This window comes from Labeo rohita, chromosome 19 (genome assembly GCF_022985175.1).
Source record: "Labeo rohita strain BAU-BD-2019 chromosome 19, IGBB_LRoh.1.0, whole genome shotgun sequence".
Lineage (NCBI taxonomy): Eukaryota > Metazoa > Chordata > Actinopteri > Cypriniformes > Cyprinidae > Labeo > Labeo rohita.
The window spans coordinates 20,052,486-20,073,941 of record NC_066887.1 but is presented as its reverse complement, the minus strand read 5'-3'; the positions used below and the strand labels follow the sequence as shown (position 1 = coordinate 20,073,941).

The window sequence follows — 21,456 nt, the reverse complement described above, 5'->3', positions numbered from 1 at the left end:
TTTCCATCCCAGATTCCTATTTAGATGCGAGTCTGACCGCGTTTGATCCCAATCTGACACCAAGCCTGGCTGTGGATTCCAGCGTCCAGTGCCGCCTGGCCCACATCAAAGAGACAGGAGCCCCTTTTTGTTCCTTAACGAATACAATCTGCCGTTTAATTTGTGCGGAGTGTCGGATTAACCAGGCCTTTGAGGAAGGTGACATTCACTGTTTTCTCCCTTCCTTTCCCCATTTTTTCACATGCTTTTTCCCATCTCCAGCCCCCCCTTTGGGTTTGTAGTTCAGCTAAGTTCAGGCAGACATTTAGTTCACATTTAACATGCTGTACGGATAGACAGCAGGAGAGGGAACGAGGTGGAGAGAGGGAAGAAAGGAAAAGGAGTCTGGGTAGCTGCTGATTAGCTTCACTTTGCAGCCTAATGAAGAGACGGCTTACCTATTAGTCTGCCGTATCCCAGTGTCAGGTGCCAGGCTTCGGGATTTAGGAGACGACACTGGTTTAGAAACGCACCCGAAGACTCATACGGTTGCGATGCAACAGCAAGCTCAGGAGCGAGGGATAACGGGGAGGAGCTAGAGGCCTCTAAACAAACACACAAACACAAAACATCTGCGCTTGGCAGCAAACAAATGTGTGATTACCTTGCGGAATGCGGCAGGCGCGGCAGGCAGGTGATCCACAGAGGTGCACAATGACATGAAATCCAACAGCTGCGGTTTTACCCAAGGGCCAGACATCCTCTTCAAACCTGTTTACCAAACCTGTTCTAAGAAGTTTGAGGAGCTGTTGTGGGGATAAATGCGAGAGAGATTATGAATGAATGGCTGTTTTGGTGCATCCATGACTTGGAGGAGTTGGTGGCACAGGTGAAAAGGGTGAGATGCCTTGCACTGTTCTGCAGACAGATGGTTTCTCCCCAGGGAGCCTCCCTCCCTTACCTTTCTCCGTCATTTCTGCAACGTAAGACTTCTCTCCGGGTATCGCGCTGACGCGGCAGCCCCTCTGCGCAGATCCGGGAGCGTAACGCGAAGAAGCGTCGCCCAATCTGCCCATCTCAGCCCCTAGCCAGACGTGCCGAGTTTTTCAGCCCCTCCAGGTGAGAACGACCGCGCAACCGGTGTCATTTTCTCCTGCTGATCCCCAAAATACCTATTCATTTCTCTCAGTCAGGTTTCCCTGCACCTGCACAAAACTGTAGGAACTAGCAATTCATTTCCCCTAGCACATCGTGTCCACATGGCTCTGAATGCACGATTACCCTCTGAGTATCAAGGAGGGATTGTAGCTTAGGAACAGTAAGCTTTGATTGCAGTGAGCATGTTCTTCATTAGGGATCTATTAGATTCTGTTTTGCATATTTATATTGCATATGGATATGTTTTGCATATCTAGATCAAAGGCTTGTTTGGATACCGTACAGAGGACAACATTCTTGTTTCTTTAAGATGGTTCTAATACAAGAACGCAAGGGAAAGCATTTTCTTTCGACTTTTCCTTCAAAGTCATTTTTGGAGCATTATGCGACTTAATAAATTATGCAGTAAAAATAGACAAACCATAATCATGTTTACATTGAGCAGGCCTTCATTATGTTTTTAAAGAAGTCATGAGCTCCCTTTTATTATTATGTTGGATGTTCTCTGAGGTCCTCTTATGATGTTTTTAAGATTTATACACCAAAAAACATAGTTTAGAAGTAATAGGCTATTTTCTATCCTGTTTTTAACCCATCATCAGAACAGTCTGTTTGAATAGTTGTGGGCGATTATAGAATTGAAAGTAAACGCCCACTGGTATGACTGGCTAACAGTTGTGTATGCTTGACTGCCTACATCCTTCATAGATGGACAAGACACTATAAGTGATTTAGGTTAAAATGCATAAATACTGAGCACACTCTAAAAAATTCTGGCTTAAAAACAACCCAACTTGGGTTATTTGGCAAACCAGCGCTGGGTAAATATTGGACAGAACACATGCTGGGTTATTTTGATCCAGCTGGTTGGATTAAATGTTTTTACCTAACATGCTGGGTTGTTTTAAGTCAACTATTGTTTAAAAATGATTATATTGCTGGCTTAAAATGGGCTGGAAATTAAAAATCACACACAGAATTATAGAGGCAAAAGCAATATTCAAAAGATGAACATTTATTATTAAGCAAGGACACCAGTGGACAAAAAAATAAGACAAATTGAATTTATTTGGTTTAATACAGCATAATCTATAATATTACATACATTTAAACTTGTTTAACAATCGTTTTATAAATAAAAAATGTAACATTTAAAAGTGTATTCAGTCATTCTCTGTAATCACTTTTCACAGAAATAGTGCTAATTCTCATGCCGGTGTGTCACTGGAATCTGAGCCAGTGAAGGGCTGCTGTTCGCCGGGGTAACTACGAAACTCAGAGCGCTGTCTCACGTTTCACTCGTAGCTGAAGGATGCTGTGTCTGACTCCATAACCTGCCCATAAATACAAGAAGACTGAGATTAGAGAACATATTTTAACATCAAATTAAATTAAATTCTGTATTGTAACAAATAAAATCAGTTTGTTATAATCAAGGCAAAAGGCGTTTTCATCATGTGAATCGACCGCTGCCAAAGCAGCTGACTGAAATCTCATCCTTGTATGTTGCTTTGTGTATATAATATAATTACAGCACAGTAAACACTTTATAAACTAAATAAAATGTACACAAGCCTTTATTTCACTGAAGTAGTGTACACTCTAAAAAACTGCTTGGTTAAAAACAACCCAACTTGAGTTATTTGGCAACCCAGCGCTGGGTAAATATTGGACAGAACACATGCTGGATTATTTTGACCTGGTTGGGTTAAATGTTTTTACCAAACATGCTGGGTTGTTTTATTTTAGTCAACTATTGTTTAAAAAATATCATATTGCTGGCTTAAACTGGAACTGGAACTCACACAGAATTACTAGAGGCAACAGCAATAATCACATGGACAAAATACAAGACAAACAGAATTTATATGGGTGAGTCAGCATAGTTTACAATATTACATACATTTTTTACTTTTTACTGAAATAGTGGTAATTCTCTTGCCAGTGTGTCACCGTAATCTGAGCCGATGAAGAGCTGCTGTTCGCCAGGGTAACTATGAACTTCAGACCGTGGCCTTGCGTTTCACTCGTAGCTGAAAGATGCTGTGACTGACTCCAAAACCTGCCCATAAACAAACAGTACTGACATTACAGAACATATTTTAACATCAAATAAATTACATTCAGTACTATAACAAATAAAATCCATTCATTTTATGCAAGGCAAAAGGCGTTTCTGCTGACGCAGCTGACTGACATCTCGTCCTTGTATGTTGCATTGTGTAAATTACAATTTACAGCACAGTAACGACGTTATAAATGAAATAAAATGTATACAAACCTTTATTTTGCTGAAGAAGTGTACCAAATTGCGGTGCTAATAAGCGCTTTCTCCTGAAGAGGACTCAAAAGCCAGCGCGACGACTGTAACCCAGCAGCTGAGTTGTTTCGTCAGTGACAGGCTTAACCCAGTGGTTGGATAAAAAAAAAATAAAATAACCCAGCTTTAAAAATGACCCAGCAACTTAGTTACAAAAAAACTACCGAGCACCTGGGTAAACAATATTAAATAAAACCCAATAAATAAGTCGAACCCAGCATTTGGGTTAAAAAAAAATATAGTAATAACCCTGAACATTTTTAGAGTGTACCAAATCGGAAGCGCTCAGAACCGCTTTCTCTTGTAGAGGATGCAAAAAGCCCACGCTCTGATTGTTTTTATAGTACAATTATCATGCCATGTCAAAAGATCAAGGGAATTGTGTATTGGTTTTTTATGCAAGGAGCTGGCTGCCTATGAGTGAGTCATGAATTGTTCTGTCTGTTGAGTGATTCAGTCTGTTCATTCACTCAGAGCTATTGTTCAGAAAATACTGATTTTACCATTGTGGTTTCAAAGCATTTGGCAACATAATGTAAAATGTACTTAACAATTAATAGTTAATTACAGCTCAACTTTCAATAGTGTTATTGAGGAAGTTTAGATCTTTACAATTGCATCCGATCGCTGTAGCACTAGATAAACTAACATTGCTTTTTCACAGTACTGCTCATTCCTTGCTACTCTTTATTACTGCAGACACCTGTATCTTCTTCAGCTAGCCATCGAGTGGAGAGAAATCTCTCTGTATTGTGTTTCCCATTTGTGTATTTGTTATGTGACAAATACACCTTAAGTTCTTTAACCACAGCACTCAATTTACAGCGAAAGGTTCATAGGCCTGGAAGTGCGGGCAAATGCAAGCACAGCGTAAATGAGTCATTGCGAGGAGAAAGGGTCGTGATAAACAGTACGTCTGCTTTGGGCAGGCCTGAAATGAAATTCATTAGGTCTGCCATCGTTTACATTTCCTCCCGCTGCCTCGAATTATATTTAGTGACAGCTGCTTTGATAAGCCGCACTGTATGTTTCTGGGACTCCAATGTATTGAATTTCCATTGGGATTTCTTTCATAATGTGTTTCATTTTCTTCTCTATAGCCTTTTCTTTTTCTCTTACTCCATCCCCTTTGCAATGGTGTGGATCAAGTCCTGAGGAGGAATATAACATAGATGTAGTTCCACCCCACCGGTGCAGATGAATGGAATGGGTGGGGCCATTTCCTGTCGAGGAGAAAAAAATAGGCGAATGATGAATTATCTTTTCTGCTTATCATCATTATCATAAGTCCGTAATTACTGATGACATTTTACAAATTACTAGGCCCTGTAATCTTTCTCTTCGGCCAGGAGGAGTCATTGAAGCCCTACCTGCCCTCCCCGCATGACCTGTCATGATCCTTCGGCTGTGTGTGTTTCAGCACAGGAAGCCAGATCTTTTTTTCTTTTCTTTTTTAATTTGTTCACTGTCTGTCCTTTTAGACCACTCGTCACAGGATATAGGGAGAATCTCTTGACCAACCTGGCATATAGGAAACTTTCCAAGAAGAAGGTACCAAATAGGGCCATTTCCTTTATTTCTTTTATGAGAAATGGCCAGTGAAATTAGGTACTTAACCTTTAGAAAGAGCTGATCATGCACCTCAGGAGGTCAAACTAAATATAATGTGAGCTGCTTTTTTCTAATCATTTAATTTGAGCTTTGCAGTTTTACAACCCTTTTACTAAAATGTTGGTCTTAATACAGAATAAAATGAAAATAGAATATCTCTATATTTATTTATTTATTTATTTTTTTTTTTTAAAGGAACACTTCTCGATTTGTAACATTCATTAGATGTCCATTAGATGTCATGAAATGATGATATTTATAGTATGTATTGATCTAGATTTCTGTTCTGTATGTACTGCGGCTTTTTGCTTTAGATTGTATAAACATGAATATGTTATGAACAAACATGAATTACATAAATGAACCTACAGTAGTAACTGATGCAAAAATAGTTAATTCTGAATTCTGAATGCACTTATATGTGACCCTGGACCACAAAACCAGTCATAAGTAGCACGGGTATATTTGTAGCAATAGCCAGCAACAGATTGTATGAGTCAAAGTTATCAATTTTTCTTTTATGCCAAAAATCATTAGGATATTAAGTAAAGGTCATGTTCAATGGTGATATTTTGTAAATATATCAAAATGTAATTTTTGCATTTGGACAGCTTTAAAGGCGATTTTTCTCAACATTTAGATTGATTTTTTTTTTTTTTTTTTGCACCTTGAGATTCCAGATATTTTAAATAGTTGTATCTCGGCCAAATATTGTTCTATCCTAACAAACCATACATCAGTGGAAAGCTTATTTATTCAAATAAATCTCATTGTGATGTTGCATAAATCAGTTTTTAAAAATTTACCCTTATGACTTGTTTTGTGGTCCAGGGTCACAAATTAACCTGTTGAGTCCTATTGTAGAATGTTATATAAAATAACTTAAAAAAAAAAAAATGGTAATAGTTACAAATTTAGCCTATAATTAGTTGTCACTCACTAGCGATTATAGCCAGTTTGGGACCAAAATTAGTTTGAGCTTATAATCAAAAGTGACAGTGAATAGCAGTTCAGCAAATAATGTCAAAAGCAAAATATTTCAATTTTTGGATACAGTCTAAGGTCAAAACTTCTAAAGTGGGATAGGCCAATTTTTGTAAGGGAAGCTACAGAAATTTGAACTGTTTAAAACTAATTATTCATGCTAGGTTTATATACATTTTAGATATTTTTTGAACACATCTTGTAGTTTTCAAAAAACTAAAATTGTGCTTCTAATGCTTCAAAAATTGTTCGACACCAAAGTGTACCTTTATTCTTGGAAGTTTTCAGATTCCTGTAACACTGCTGGTTTTTTATGCCACAAGATTGTGGGTTAGCAACCAGAGAGCTTGAGAGGTTACAATTTACCTCAAAAGATTAGAAGCACAACACAGTGTTTATCTTAGCGTTGCTATATCTTGCCAATCAAATACATTTTGCAGATCATTTTCAAGATGGTATATTCAGCAACACATAATGACCACATGAGCTGTTTTCCAACAGAGCACAGTCCTTCCATCTAATTTACCCGGGCAATGCTTTCTATGCCCAGTTGTTCCTAGCAGAATGGAAGCTTGGCAGGATTATGGGTAGGTTGCCCTTTCAGGAAGTCGGCCTTACTGGCAGAAAGATGACCGAGGTTATTTTCCTTCGGTGATAATAAGTAATGGCTTATATAGATCAGTGAGCCCTAATCACAAATTCCTCCCTGCATCTCATTACTCTAACATTCTTTTAGCTGTATCAGCGGCACCGCCACTTAGGCGATAATTTTCTCATCGGTCAGTGCTGAGTGGATCAGAGTTCTGGGCGAGATGCAACGGAATGACAATCCGCTGGCCAGAAAACACGAGGCTGAGAACAGTCTGTACCTAGACTTCAGACTTTTACAAAAATAAGAAAATAGAGCTCAAAGAAACTAATTAGACCATTAAACTTTTACAGCTGTATTTTTCTTAGATTTTATTTTTAAGAAAAATCCCTCATAAGATTTTCTCTATATTTCTGTGCTTTTTAACCAACACTTTGCAATGCACTTCAATATTTTGCACTTTTTGCTCATGCTGAGTGCCCGAGAAAGACGAGTGTTGCGGTAAAGTCTGATTCAAGCGTAATACGCTCTTCCGCACCTGCACTTTTGAAATGTCACATGGCCTGCAACCCGTTCCCCATCAATCTTCGACAGCATTTCCACTTGCTCGTGCTCTGTTTGGTGTTTGTCGGCGCTGGATGTTTGAGTTTTAGGTTGAATGGTCTGCTTACACAGAAAATATTGAGACTTTTGTTTTCTAATTGCTGTTCTCAGCAAGTTTTTGTTTATGGCAGTGTTTGTTTGCCATCGAACAAGTGTGTGTTTATGTTTTCACGTCCATTTGTGTTCGAGGACCGTGCTAATGCTGCTCAGACAGGAAGTGGAAAACCTTCCTCCGCATCTCGCAGACGAATTCTATAACAGAGTGCCACATTTTATGAGCAAGGACGGGAGGGAAGAAAAAAAAAACGGGGAGGGAGGGAATGTGACTACCTGCTGCAGTCTACGGTCTGCGGGCGAGCGGAGAGCCGTGCATGACCTCACCGTCTGAGGGGGCGGAATACACTGAGCCGTTTCAACAGTCTTCCAGGACGCCCCTGTTTATTTTTGTCTATGGAATGATGGGAAATTTGACTGCTGCAGAAACAAACTGACACCCTTGTGCAGCCAGCCGGCCACGCCAGACCAGGCCAGTGTGCGTGTGTGTATTCGTTCTGTTTTTGGGGTTTGGCTGCGCTGGGCAGGAGGCAGAATGGAAAGGATGGCGAGGCTGTGAGCAAAGTTTGCTGTTCCGTGGCCCATAATGGTCAGATTGTGTTTAAAGTTGAAACAAGACATAATCGGCGGTAATTCACTCATGTGTCTGTCTGCAGTGATTACATCCTTCTCCACCATCCTAAATCAAGTCCTTTCAGTTACGGCCAGCTGCTCATAACATGTTTGCTCAGCGCTCGTTCCATACTCCATGTGAATTTCCACGCCGTTTTTAACCTTTTTTTAGACGACCGATTAATTTATCGACTTTGAGTCTGAATGCCACTTGTGTCAAGTAAACTGCACCTTCTGTTATGTTTGGTCGCACGCCTCGTTACGTTTATGTTCACACAGAACCTGTAACGTGTACGGCAAAGAAAAGCCTTTTTGTTCTAACTTGATATCAAAACCTGATGTTGCACGAACCTATCTTTCTAATGAAACGTGGTTCTCTTTATGTTGCTATATGTGGTAGCAGGTTGGACGGCGTTCGTTGTTTTGCATGCCCACCCTTCAAACGTTCCAGCCACAGCTGCACCGAATCACCTTGTTAAATATTGCCGGAAACCTGCCTCTTTACCACCCACGTCTGCTTTCATTCACCAAAACCTTTATAATGATAATAAATGTCAGTGATAATAAAACTTTGCCAGCCATACTCCCCACCCACCCACCCACCCACCCACCTTTCCGCGACGTTATTTACATTTGAACCCAAGGAAAATATAAAATGAGAGGGTGTAACGCTATCTGGGTTTTGAGCGCGCCCATGATGTCGTTGACAAGCATAATTTCTTCACTGACAGCATGGCGGTTAGTTATTTTTATTCTTTAATTGTGTAATTGTTTTTTGATGTGTCAGTCATTAAATTCTACAAAAAAAATTTTTTTTTTTTGATTATGCCTGTCTTATAGATGTAGGTTTTGTACAAATGTGCAAAAAGCTGAGGTGGGATGTGGGGGATGAAGGAGTCTAATGTAAATATCCCCCTGTGTTCAAACATCTGGTTTTGGGGTGGGCTGTTAGGTGATTTGTGTCTCATCTGTCCTGATTCCACTAGTTTCTTATGGTGGGAACCCCACGTACGCCTTCTCTCAAACATGTTTCATCCTCTTCCACCCTAAATAATGCAGCGGGAACTGGTGTTTCTAACATATCTGCAGCTTTCTCTTATTGGATTTCAGGGGGAAACAGATAAGACACCTGCAAGTTTGTATCAACAGCCGTTCCAATCTCAGCTGATATTATACAAAGTTGGCCTTTACTCAAGTCTGAGTCACCTCCATCTGTTAAAACTAAAACTGTCAGTTGATTAAACATATATGTATATAATTGTAAATTTATTTGTAGTTTATTTGTAGCACTAATTTGACAGCACAAAGTGCAAGCATGGTTTTTGTGAACTTTTGTCATTCAAATATGTTGCTTAGATTAGTCACTGTTGTTTTAGTATTATTTATATATTATATATATTTATATAATATTTCAAATTAGCTTTTATTTGAATATTTTTTGTTTTAATTGTAATTTTAGTCATTTAATGTGCTTTTGTAGTTTTTTAAATATATTTATATTTAGCTTGAATTATTTTATTTCTAATATTTAGGGCTGCCTTCAACTAAAGATTTTTCTGGTTGACTAGTAGTAGCACATATTAAGCATTAGTCGACTATTAGTCACACGTTTACTAATAAACCATATAAATCATAATAATGAGCCTTTAATTGCCTATTTAGCCTAATAAGTGCTGAAGCGCACAAAAAAAGCTTGCCACAGCGCATTGGCGGATATAATAATTATGAATGTGTCTAGAAAAACATCAAGGAGTCTAAATGTCTTTAACGTCTTTATTGATAAACTAGTGCTTTCTTTGTTTTCGAGATGAAGAAGAGATGAAGTCGGCAACACTGATTCGTCATATCCGCAGTAGTCGATGGACCAGTATGCATGTTTCATATGGATTGCATAATTTGAGTGTTTGTTTTAGGGCTGTCAAACGATTAATCGTGATTAATCGCATACAAAATAAAAGTTTGAATTTGCCTAATATATGCGTGTACTGTGTGTAATTATTATGCATATGTAAATACACACAAATTAATGTATATATTTAAGAGAAATATGTTATGTACGAAATATTTGTATTTATATATAATATAATTTCTATGAAAATGATAATAAATACATATACTTAAATATTTCTGAAATATATACCTGAATGTTTTTGTATTTATATAAACATAATAATTACACACAGTACACACATATATTAGACAAACTAGACTAAAAAAAAACTGCGAAAAATCATTTGACAGCCCTAATTTGTTTTCTATTTGAATTGGTTAATTTGAAAGTAGACATTTCACTCTCTGTAGACATATTTTTCATGTCTGTAAGGCAAGTGTACAGTTTCGAAGTTTCGTTCTCAAGTTCACAGAGACCGAGACGGCATAAAAGCACATGGTTGCTTTCATTATTTTACAAAAGCGCAACGTTTCGTTGTTATTGTGAGATAACAGATTCGAAAGGTGTATTTAAGAGCAAGTGACTGCATTGGCACCTCCATCTGTCATGCAGGGAGATGCACCGACACTTAAATAGCACACATTTATCTGGGTTAACATTAGGTTGTGCGGCCATGTAAAAATGCTACTAAATGTATCTTTGAGATGTAAAGTGATATGTAAGGTCGATGAATGATAGGTCATCGTTTGGATGTCCTGCCTGTACTATATTACCACATAGACCAGCTGTTAACGATCTGTCCGCCACGGCGTCTCATAAAATTTTGATCGACAAAGCCTCTTCTCGTTGACTAAAGGTTAGTCGACTACTGGGGGCAGCCCTACTAATATTTATATTTTATTTCAGCTCTATTTCAATGAACTAATGTTTTTTTTTTTTTTTTTTAAATGTGCTTTAGTTACAAATAACAGCAGTGCAAACCACATGGCTTTTTGCTTTAGCATGGGCTGAAGAGATTATAAAAATCTTTTCTTCTCCATTCTGTATCACGAGGATTGTCATTTTTAAACCTCAAGCTCACTCAAAATAAGATCAGATCTAAATCTGGATTAGCAATACGTCACCAAAGATCATTTCTGCATTTAATGAGGATGCAATTGTATATGCGGCGTCATTCGAAAAACCTGGTTCGCTCATTGAACGGTGCCAGAAACAGCCAGGTGGCCCTAATAATGCAGGCGGAGCCTGAAACCAGAATCCGAGTGGAGCTATTTATGACCTACAGAAGAAGATGAGAGAGATGGGGAAAAAAACGGTACTGCATAATTTGAATGTTTATATGAATTATGCTTTTGATTTGCTGACCAAAGCTTGCTTGTTTGAACACAGAGGTCCAACTCCAGAGCCAGGCCGACTGCATTAAGACATCTGTTTTAACTATGCACGACAAAAGTCATTGACCTGACAGTGGATTTACCAGACCTTTTTTTTTGTTTCTTCTCTTTTATTTTTTTTTCTCCGTCAATCTCTCCCTCCTCCTCTTTCATGTCCTTTGCTCCTGTCTAGGGTGTGAGACGACAGCCATAGCGTAGAGGGAAACCGCCGTTGCGTGTAGATGAGTCGTTGTGCTCTGTACCCGACTGCAAATGAACATCTGGCCGGCATATTGGTTCCATGTGTGAAAATGAGATCCGTCCGAATAATGACCAGGCTCAATCAGGATTCAAGGGGGGGCAGATGAATGCATGCTGATCCTGATTTGCTCGACAGTTCAAATTGGCAGCACCTTACATAATTAAAGAGCAATTGGCCAAGATTAGGCGGGCTTCGGACCCTGACCGATCATTAATTTAGAACCCCGTCTCGGGCTCTGGCCCCCTGCTTTTTACTACCCCGCCAACCTCCTCTGGAGTTTGCCAAAGCACTATCAGCTGGTAGCTATTTGTCAGGAACCCCCCTCATAACGACCTTAATTGTTTTAGACAAACAAGCAAGCTTGTGGCCTAGGCTTGTTATACAGGAAGACATGGCTTCTTTGATCCGAACTATATTCCTTAGCGAAGCCTCGGAGCTATTTACCGAAGATATTTATCCGCGGATAGACAGACAGACAGACAGACTTTCAGACTCAAAATGTCCAGTTTATGTCTGTGCCACTTGAGAGATAAAAGAAACCTCAACGCTTAAAGCAGTAGTTTACGCAAGAATGGACTGTACAGAGCAAAACTGCAAATGCTTACAAAGAGTGCAATTCGTTCATAAAAAATGAACTGAATGAAAATCGAATACACATTTTTATGATGAGCATGTATTCATTTCTGAATAAAAATGCACTTTTTAACAATGTGCTGATACTGTAACAAAAAAAAAGAAATGGAAAAAAAAAAAACTTCTTAAAAGAATTAAATTCTATGACGCATAATACTTATAAAATTATACACTGTTCAGTAAGATTTTATGTTTTTAAAGAAGTATTTTCTGTTCATCAAGGTTGTTTATTTGATTAAAAAACACATGGAAAAAAACAATATTGTGAAATATTATGGCAATTTAAAATAGCTGTTTTTTTTTTAATATACTTTAAAATATAATTTATTCCTGTGATGCAAAGCTGAATTTTCAGCATCTGTTACTCCAGTCTTCAGTGTCACATGAACCTTTAGAAATCATTCTAATACGCTGATTTATTATCAATGTTGGAAACAGTTTTGCTGTTTAATATTTTTTTGAAAACTGAAGTTTTTTCAGGATTCTTTGATAAATAAAACGTTAAAAAAAGACAGCATTTATTTAAAATAGAAATCGTTTGTAACAATATAGACTACCGTTCAAAGTTAGGGGTCAGTCTTTTTTTCTACCGTTTTTTGAAAGAAATTAATACTTTTATTATCAGGGATGTGTTAAATTGATAAAAAGTGAAAAGTAAAGACTATATTGTTAGGAAAAATTCTATTTGGAATAAATGCTGTTCTTTTAAACTTTTAATTCATCAAAGAATCCTGAAAAAGCACAGGTTTCAAAAAGGAAAAAAATATATATATATATATATATATATATATATATACATTTCAACATTAATAAATCAGCGTATTGGAATGATTTCTGATAGCAATAGTATTTCTTAATATTATTTTTTTAAATCAAATAAATGGAACATTGAGCATAAGAGACTTCAGCAAAAACCATTAAAATAAATATTGTGAATAATCCTTCAACTGTTTTTGTTTAAAATGAAAGTTAATGGGGGCCAAACAACTTCGGACCCCACTGACACTCATTGTATGGATAAAAAAAACACTTGGATTGACATGATGATGAGTAAAGACAAAGCTTCACGCAAAAATTTTGTCTCTGAGCTTTGCTAAAAAAAAGGCCTGTAGAAATGTTTATGCATGGTCGTGTCATTTGTCATATTACTCAGCGCAGGTGGCATTTGAGGCGAGTGTGGCATAATGTTTGCATGAGTGCTGACGGTGGCTGTTATGCTTCATTAAGGGCCATAAATGCTGCCTTTGTAAGGTGTTGGTGGGGGGGGGGCTATTTGGCAGTCACATTGTAAGGTAATCTTGAGCGAATCCGCTGACAGATTTTCCAGGTATCACGATATGACAGCACACCAAGATTGTTTAGAGAAAACACAAGCTGATTTGGCACGACGATTCTCAGCGTGATACGAATAAACAAAGCGCAAACATTCCCATTGTTTATAGCCGTCGCTGGGCAACGGCTCCCGCGCAGCACAGCCGTCCGTCAAGGGCTTGGCCGCGCGGATGGTGTCAGTGATGGAACGGGCGCGTGAGAGGAGGAGACGTAATCAGGAGAATGTGCAGCAGCCCTAAAATGAAAGGGGCAAGTCCATATGTGTGATTCTCTAGCCGTAAACAGCTCGCAGCCAGTTGCAATTACAACGTCAGACGTGACTGCAGCTATAATCACAGCAAGATGGACCTGCAGCCGCCCGGCTCTCATGACTTCTCGTTCTCACTCATACTTGTCGGCACATCTGCGAGCTGAATCACAGATCGCGCTGGAGATCGGCGTTCATGTTTTTTGGCTCGCTCTCACGTTGCGCAGCGGCGGCTTCTGGGATCGCTCCCGGCGTCTGCAGGAAAAACGTGGCAGCGGGGCATCAAACAAACAAGCCGGCGTGAGGCATGTACGTCTGCGTACGCCGGGGGCCTGACTTTCTGCCCATTTGTTGCAGATCGCTGCCTGCTCTCCGCTCCTTTCTCTTTCATTTCCCTCTATAATCGTTTAATCGCTCACACCCTCGGGGCCGAGATGCCACACCTACGCTTTTCTACCAAGTCCTCTTCAGGTAGCAGCATGCTCCGATTGTCTTCCTGTACGTTTCTCAGCGTCTTCTCTCTGCAACAATAAGGAGAATGCCCCTTCTCCTTTTCTCTTCCGCTATCTCGCTCGCTCGGCAGCTTTGTTTAGAAAGGGGCCATGGAGACGGTAGAAAGGGGGAAGAAAACGAGAAGAGGGGAAGCGCTCTGTTTTTGTTATTAAAAGATGCTTTCACTCAGGAATGTGTGCATTAGCTGTAGATTGTTTCCTATTAGCAGCTTATCTCCAAGGCTTTTGGCTAAGGGCCTGGCCAGAGCTTTTTTTTTTTTTTTTTTTTTTTTTTTTTTTTCCCCAGAGAGAGAGGGAGAGAGAGTGTCAGGCTTGATGAGAAAGAGACCATGCAGGGCCTGGGGAATTAACCACTGCTGCCATAGAAACCCTGAAATCCATGACACTGGCAGGCCGGTCTGTGACGTGGCAACACCCTTGGCTGACCAAGCAGAACTTGTGCCCTCACCTTAGTAAGAGTGAAAGCATGAGAGAGAGAGAGAGGGAGAATGTCAGTGTGCTTTCGTTGCACATATTGTTTGAAATCATTAGTGAAGGGAAGATGGTGGCTTAATAGTGTAGTGGACTGTCAAGGACACAACAAACTATCACAATAGAGATGCAACTGTCTTTTAAAGATATTGTGACACTTCTGTGCGACACTTGACATATCAAGACTTAATTTGTCTTCTATTTAAATTGATTTTAACAAGACAGTGCAGTCATTAAATTATTTTTTAACCCTATACTTACAGAAAGTAAAAAATAATAATACTGTGTGTATGTGTGGCCATATGAAGTGAGTTTAATTTTTGTTTGTTTTAAAAACTTTGTTTTTAATGGTTAAATTAAATTGTATAAATCAAAAAAAACATGCCTAATTAATTGAAAGAACAGCAATTTATGAAAAGCTTAACAAAGAGTATATGTTTAGGGTCCTATGAAATGCGCTTTATTTATTTTTTTTCTCAAATTCAGTTTTATTTTTCTCAAATAAAAAATTCCATTTTTAATTTTCTGGATTCCATTTTAATGATTTAATTAATGTTAATACTCAAAAGCATTTTAAATTAATTGATTTTATTAGAAAAACAACTTTATTATTATTTTGTTATTTTTAGAAATACTGTGTGTAATTATTTTTTCTGGTAAATAAATAAAGGCATCGAACATTAGTTGTTTAATGAAATTAAAATTAAATGAACCTTTCCATGTTTTTGAGAAACAAAATGCAGTTTACTGTTTAGATTAAAACATGCAAGAAAAATGTGATTATTGCTTAAAAAAATCATGTTGTAATAATAACTGTATTAGTAGTAGTACTATTATTACATTGTCAAATTTCTGTCACAGTTTCTTAAAGTTAAACCAAACTTTTATTTTGACGGGTTGCTGAAGACTTTTAAATTTCTGTTTGTATATAATATGATGATAGTTTTTCTTTTTTATTTAAATGTACTGACCTACTTTTGATTTGACATATAAATCATAATAACGAGTCTTTAATTATCTACATACATAGCCTTAAAAGCACTCAAGTTCACCCAAATAAAAGCTTTCCAGGGCACACCGGCAGATAATAATTACGAATGTGTCAGGGAAAACTGCAAGGGGACGTTTTAATAATTTATTAATAAACTAGTGCTTTCTTTGTTTTCGGTTAAAAAGATGAAGTCGACGACACTGACTCGTCATCTCCACATTAGTAATTCACCTGTTTCATACAGATTACATAATAGAGAATAGGCCTATTTGTTTTCTGTTTAAATTGGTTCACTCTCTGTAAATACATGTATTTCACATCTGTAAGGCAAGTAGGCTATACATAGAGTGTCGAAGTGACGCGCTTAAGTTCACAGAGACCGAGACGGCAGAAAGCGCATCCTGTTTGCTTTATTTTACAAAAGCACAACGTTTTGTTATTCTGAGTGCACACAAATAAACATAGAGCCTTTACAGATTCGAAAGATGTATTACTTTTATCTGTATGACCAAAAAGGACGGAGTATTTTAAGCGCAAGTGACCGAACCTGCGCCTCCATCTGTCATGCAGTAGTGCGCTACTATTCAGCTTCCGCACTCCGCGCAGACACTTCAATAGCACATGTTTTTCTAGGTTACCATTAGATTGAGCTACCTTGTAAAGTTGCTACTCTTTCAGATGAAAAGTCATATTTGAGGTTGATGAATTATAGGTGAGCGTATGGATGTTTTGCCTGATGTACTATATTACCACATAGACCAGCCGTTAACGATCTGTCCATCACAGACAGCATGACTTCGCCACTTTGTGTGGAATTTTTTTTTTTTTTACCGAATAAGCGACCAATACAATTTTTGGTTGACGAAGCCTCTTCTTGTCGATTAACGGTTAGTCGACTAGTAGGGGACAGCCCTATTAAAATGTTTTGTAATAATATTGAATTATTGTTAAAATAATGTATTTTTAGTGTAAATAATAATAATGCTAAATACTATGTTCAATATTTAGCAGTAAATTATAAATGCATTTTAATTTCCAGCGCAATTTCCCTTGTGTTCCCAGACTTGTGGATAGTTTTTCTTTTATGATGTTAGAATGTGCAGAGCAAACTTTTTATGCTTTTATGTCTTTTAGACATGGCATCTGCCCCCGAGTGTAGTGTCTGCTGCCTAACAGATGCTGCAGTGAACTAGTTTTGTCTCTGTGTTTGAGAATACAGGAAGCAAGCTTTAACAGTCCCACACTTTCAGCAGGCAGATTAGTGTCGTCCAACAGAAGTTCTCAGAGAGCTTGTAAAAACCATTCCTGAACAAATGTGCGCACAATTCTCAGCATTCCTACACCACTGCATCGGTTGGCTTTGGAAAGTACGAGAGTTCGAAAACATGGTGTTCATATTCACTTTTATAGAGGCCTAATTAGGGATTTGTGTGTTTTCACAAACAGGTTGTTCATGGATACAGATGTTAAGCTTCCTCTGTGTTTGCTGAGCTTGGCCCGTAGGCCAGGACTACCGCAGACTATTTGCTCAGGGATAACTTCCTGCTCAGCTAGCACATTGCTGTTTCAGCATGCTTGTCTCTTTCTTTTGTGCGCATAAAGTTAGAGATTATATTTTTATGATACATCATAGATAATTCATGAAGTGCGTGCGGGTTTGCGTCGGCAACTTGCTTAATGTGTGTTACGGAGATGGGTCTGCAGTTAATGGGACCCCTGGCAAATCCGGCAGGAAAAAATAAGTCCGGTTTTGCTCGGCCCCTCCTGGTCGTTGGCTTTTTATTTTTAACTTCATTGTTGTAGAAAGGAGGATCAGTGCTGGCAGCCCTCCTGCCAGCTGCACTTTTATCTCCCCGGCCCTTTTCAGATGAAAAATACCTCCAGAAGCCTTACAAAACAACTGCACTTTTAGGCACACTCCAAAAAAAAGAAAATTATATTTTTGCTGTGCATTCAATAGAACGCCCCTCCTTTTTAATACTTAAAACCATATAGAATATCGAAGTCCAGTAAGAGATTTCTCTCCACAAGAGGGAGAAAGATCGCCTGGAAAGCAGCAAATCCTGAAATGAAATTTGGCTTAATCCTCGTCTCTCCTCTTTCTCAATGCTAACTCCCCACAGATGTCCCTCTGCCGTCTCCCTTCCTGCATGGAAAAGTGACTGGAGGTCGCAGACGCGTGCTACCCACTGATAAATCTCAAACAAAAGGTTGCGATTCAGCCGAACTCTGGTCAAAGTGACTCCGCCGCCGTAGCCTTTTTAAACCTTGTGACTGCTATTGATTAGCAGCTGTGTCGCTGCCCTCTTCAGACAACACCGCTGGGACGTCCCTGCTATTTCTGGGTACTCGACTAGACCAGATTTCCTCCCAGAACGGTTTGTGTTTGGAAAGCAAAGGTTATTTATTGTTTGCGAAACAGAAATGGGAAAAAAAGAAAGGTGTACATCATTAATGAACGCCTTTTCGACAGGAAAGGTACCATGTGATTTATTATTCATGCATGCCTGGCAGATGAAACAGTCTGGAATGTGTGTATCTGTTAATACACTATTATATATATAACTGAATTTAGGCACTACAGCAAAACGCATCAATTATGAATTGGCTTTCTAAGGATATAGCACTAAACTTTGTTCTGTATTTAGTGACTTTTATTATACTGTTTTCATTCAGCAGACCTGGGGCTAGATTCACGAAACATTCTTAAGAATTAAATTCTTTTTAAATGCAATTTTCTTCTTATTTTTAATTTAAGAATTATGTTAGGAATATTTTATATTCCTAAAAACATTTATGAATGTTTTTGTCTTCACGTTTTTTCTAGAGATGCACAGTATAATTGAAATGTTATTGGAATTGGCCGATAAAGGCTTAACATGTAAATGTCGGCATTAAATAATTTAATACAGATTTCTTCCATTAATATGTAATATATTGTTTCAAATCGATTATTAAAACTTAAATACAAGGAGCTTCAAATGATTTCTTGAATTTTTACAGAACTTTCACTCTAAATCCACAATTAAAAAAAAAAGTGTTATTTTCAAAACTTTCTATGTAGTCGTACTGAAAAAAAAACAAACTTAGAAATGTTTATTAGTTAAAGTTAAAAATAATTTGCTTATTTCTGCACAGGAGAGAAAATATGTATTTATATTGGCTGTCGGGCAACTTGTCTTAAATCAAAAGTTAAGATGTTTAAGGAATGTCTTGGGTTGTTTTAAATATAACACTAGCCATAGATAATATTACTGTTACTAGGTGTGTGCACAAGTAGTTCAGATTTTAATATCTTTTTTTTTTTCTGTTTATGAAAATAAAATCTTAACTTACTTTATTAGAAGATTTCCACAAATCAGGTTTTTAGCAGGCTTTACACTGTTCGACTGGTAGACGCTGTGAATACATCATCTGGTTTCAAAAAGCATTTATTCCCAATTGTTCAACAGTAGCTGAATATTCTGATAAAATTAATATGAATATGACTGCAGAGTAATTAGTCGCAACGCCTCAGGTGATTGGCTTGTATCCAGAGAGCCCATTTTTAACAGATAGCTTTCTCCAATTATTCTAGACCCTTTGCCTTTAAACCCTCGCGTTTCTCTTTTCCAAAAACTGTCAGCGCTAATGGTTACATTTCCATCCGTTATCCTTCTGACCTCCTCAAGTCATCAGACTGTCTCAGTTCTGTAGTTTCTCTTCGGTATCTGTGATGTGGCATGTGCCCACTCTTCCCCAGGGGCCCGGGGTCAGTGAATCATCCTCTAGCAGCTTTGTTATGCTCTCATTTGGGAGCCCGGGGAGCACAGGTCAGCATGGGCACAGAATATGATGAGACTTCTTTAGCTCTGGAGGCAGGTTCATCCTGCTCCCCAAGGACAGGTAGAGGTATGTTCAGCTATATGATGGTTTGCAGAAGCCGCTGTGTACAAATGTACCAGTGGGCTTTGTTAGTATGCCTGCCCCTGCTTTTGATGAGTCAGAAACTCTGATCTGTTTCTGTACAGCTAGCCACACAGTTAGAAAGATCGCTCTTCCCTCTCTACATTCTTACTCTCGTTGCACCGTTCTTTTGGAAAACTGGAAAAAGTGTAAAAAATCATGTATACTTTTGTATCCTTAAAGGGATAGTTCACCCAAGAATGAACATTCTGTTATTTATTACTCACGCTTAACGTCGTTTCAAACCTGTAAGACCTTTGTTCATCTTCTGAACACAAATTAAGATATTTTTGGTGAAATCCAAGAGCTTTCTGACGCTGCATAGTCAGTAATGCAATTTTAACAATGTCCTTACTACCTTTCTGGGCCTTGAACTTTGTAGTTACATTGTTTTCTATTAAAGTTTAAAAAAACCTGTCAGATTTCATTAAAAATATATTCATTTGTGTTCTAAAGATGAACAAAGGTCTTAGAGGTTTGGAACGACATGAGGGTGAGTAATTAATGACAGAATTTTCATTTTTGGGTGAACTATCCCTTTAAGTGCTGATATGAAGTCTTTATGTATTCATAAGGTATATGTATGTATTTTTAAAGCGACTGCCCCAGTGACAAATTTGTGATTTGCAGATTTTATTTGTTATTTTTTTTCCCCCACAGTGCATACATATACATGACTGGATGCAATATATGCAGTATTTCCAGAATCAACAATGTTGTACTAATGAAATCATGCTCTCTTTTTCCATATACTCTCATTCCAGTGTTAAGATCCAAGGTTTTCTTTATCAAATGCACATCAATACAGTATAGAGCAGCAGTTGCTGGCAGTGAAATGCAATTTCCTGCAAGTTCCCTAGAGGACCCACTGAGTTAAAATGGAGATATACACACACTGTTGTTGAATACAGGATGAGTAAAAAATACACATACATAGTAAAACAAAAAGAAATTAGTACTTTTATTCAGCAAGGATGCATTAAATTGATCACAAGTGACAGTAAATGCATTTGTAATGTTACAAAAGATGTCTGTTTTATTTTAACATTCTGTTCATCAGAGAATCCTGACAGGAAAGAAAATGCATCACAGTTTAGAAAAAGAAGAGATGTTTCTTGAGCAGCAAATCAGCATATGAAAGATCATGTGACACTGAACTGGAGTTACAACTGCTGAAAGTTTATCTTTGTCATCACAGGAATAAAAACTATTATATATATATATATATATATATATATATATATTCAAATATAAATTGTTAAAGCATTTTAAAATGTATTTAAATAGAAGTTGTTTTTGCAGTATTTCAGAATATTGCTGTTTTTACTATTTTTTTTAATCAAATCAGTGCAGCCTTTGTGAGCATGATAGACTTCTCAAAATATCATTCCTGATATGGCTGTGATTCAGCTGTAGGTAATCACAGCTTGCTGATATACAGCCATATCACACGGCTGCGAGTGTAAAAACAGTATTGTTTATAAAATTATAGTGGTTTTGAGTGTTTTTCCGCCATGACACTCCGCTGAGAAATACCGCAAGCGGAGTGATACAAACGATGATGTCACTAGAATATCACACTCCTCTCAGCCAGTCAAATTTGAGGACTAGACTAACCGTTGTGTATATACACAGTTGAGGTCAAAAGTTTACATACACCTTGCAGAATCTGCAAAATGTTAATTATTTTAAAAGGAAAAACAAAGCATTAAGAGCTGGGGCGTGAAAACTTTTTGAATTTAATGGTCAGGGTAAATTGAACATATTTTGTCTTCTGGAAACATGTAAGCTTCCAAAGGGCAGTACTAAATGAAAAAAATATGATATTTAGGCAAAATGAGAAAAATGTACGTGTCTTCATTCGGTTCAAAAGTTTTCACCCCTGAACT

General features: G+C 37.8%; 1 protein-coding gene across 7 annotated transcripts in view; it reads left to right on the top strand.

Moving 5' to 3' along the window:
• trps1 (trichorhinophalangeal syndrome I) overlaps positions 1-21,456 on the top strand; it is a 137,141-nt gene that overhangs the window by 64,120 nt on the left and 51,565 nt on the right. The gene's annotated exons all lie outside the window — the stretch shown is intronic.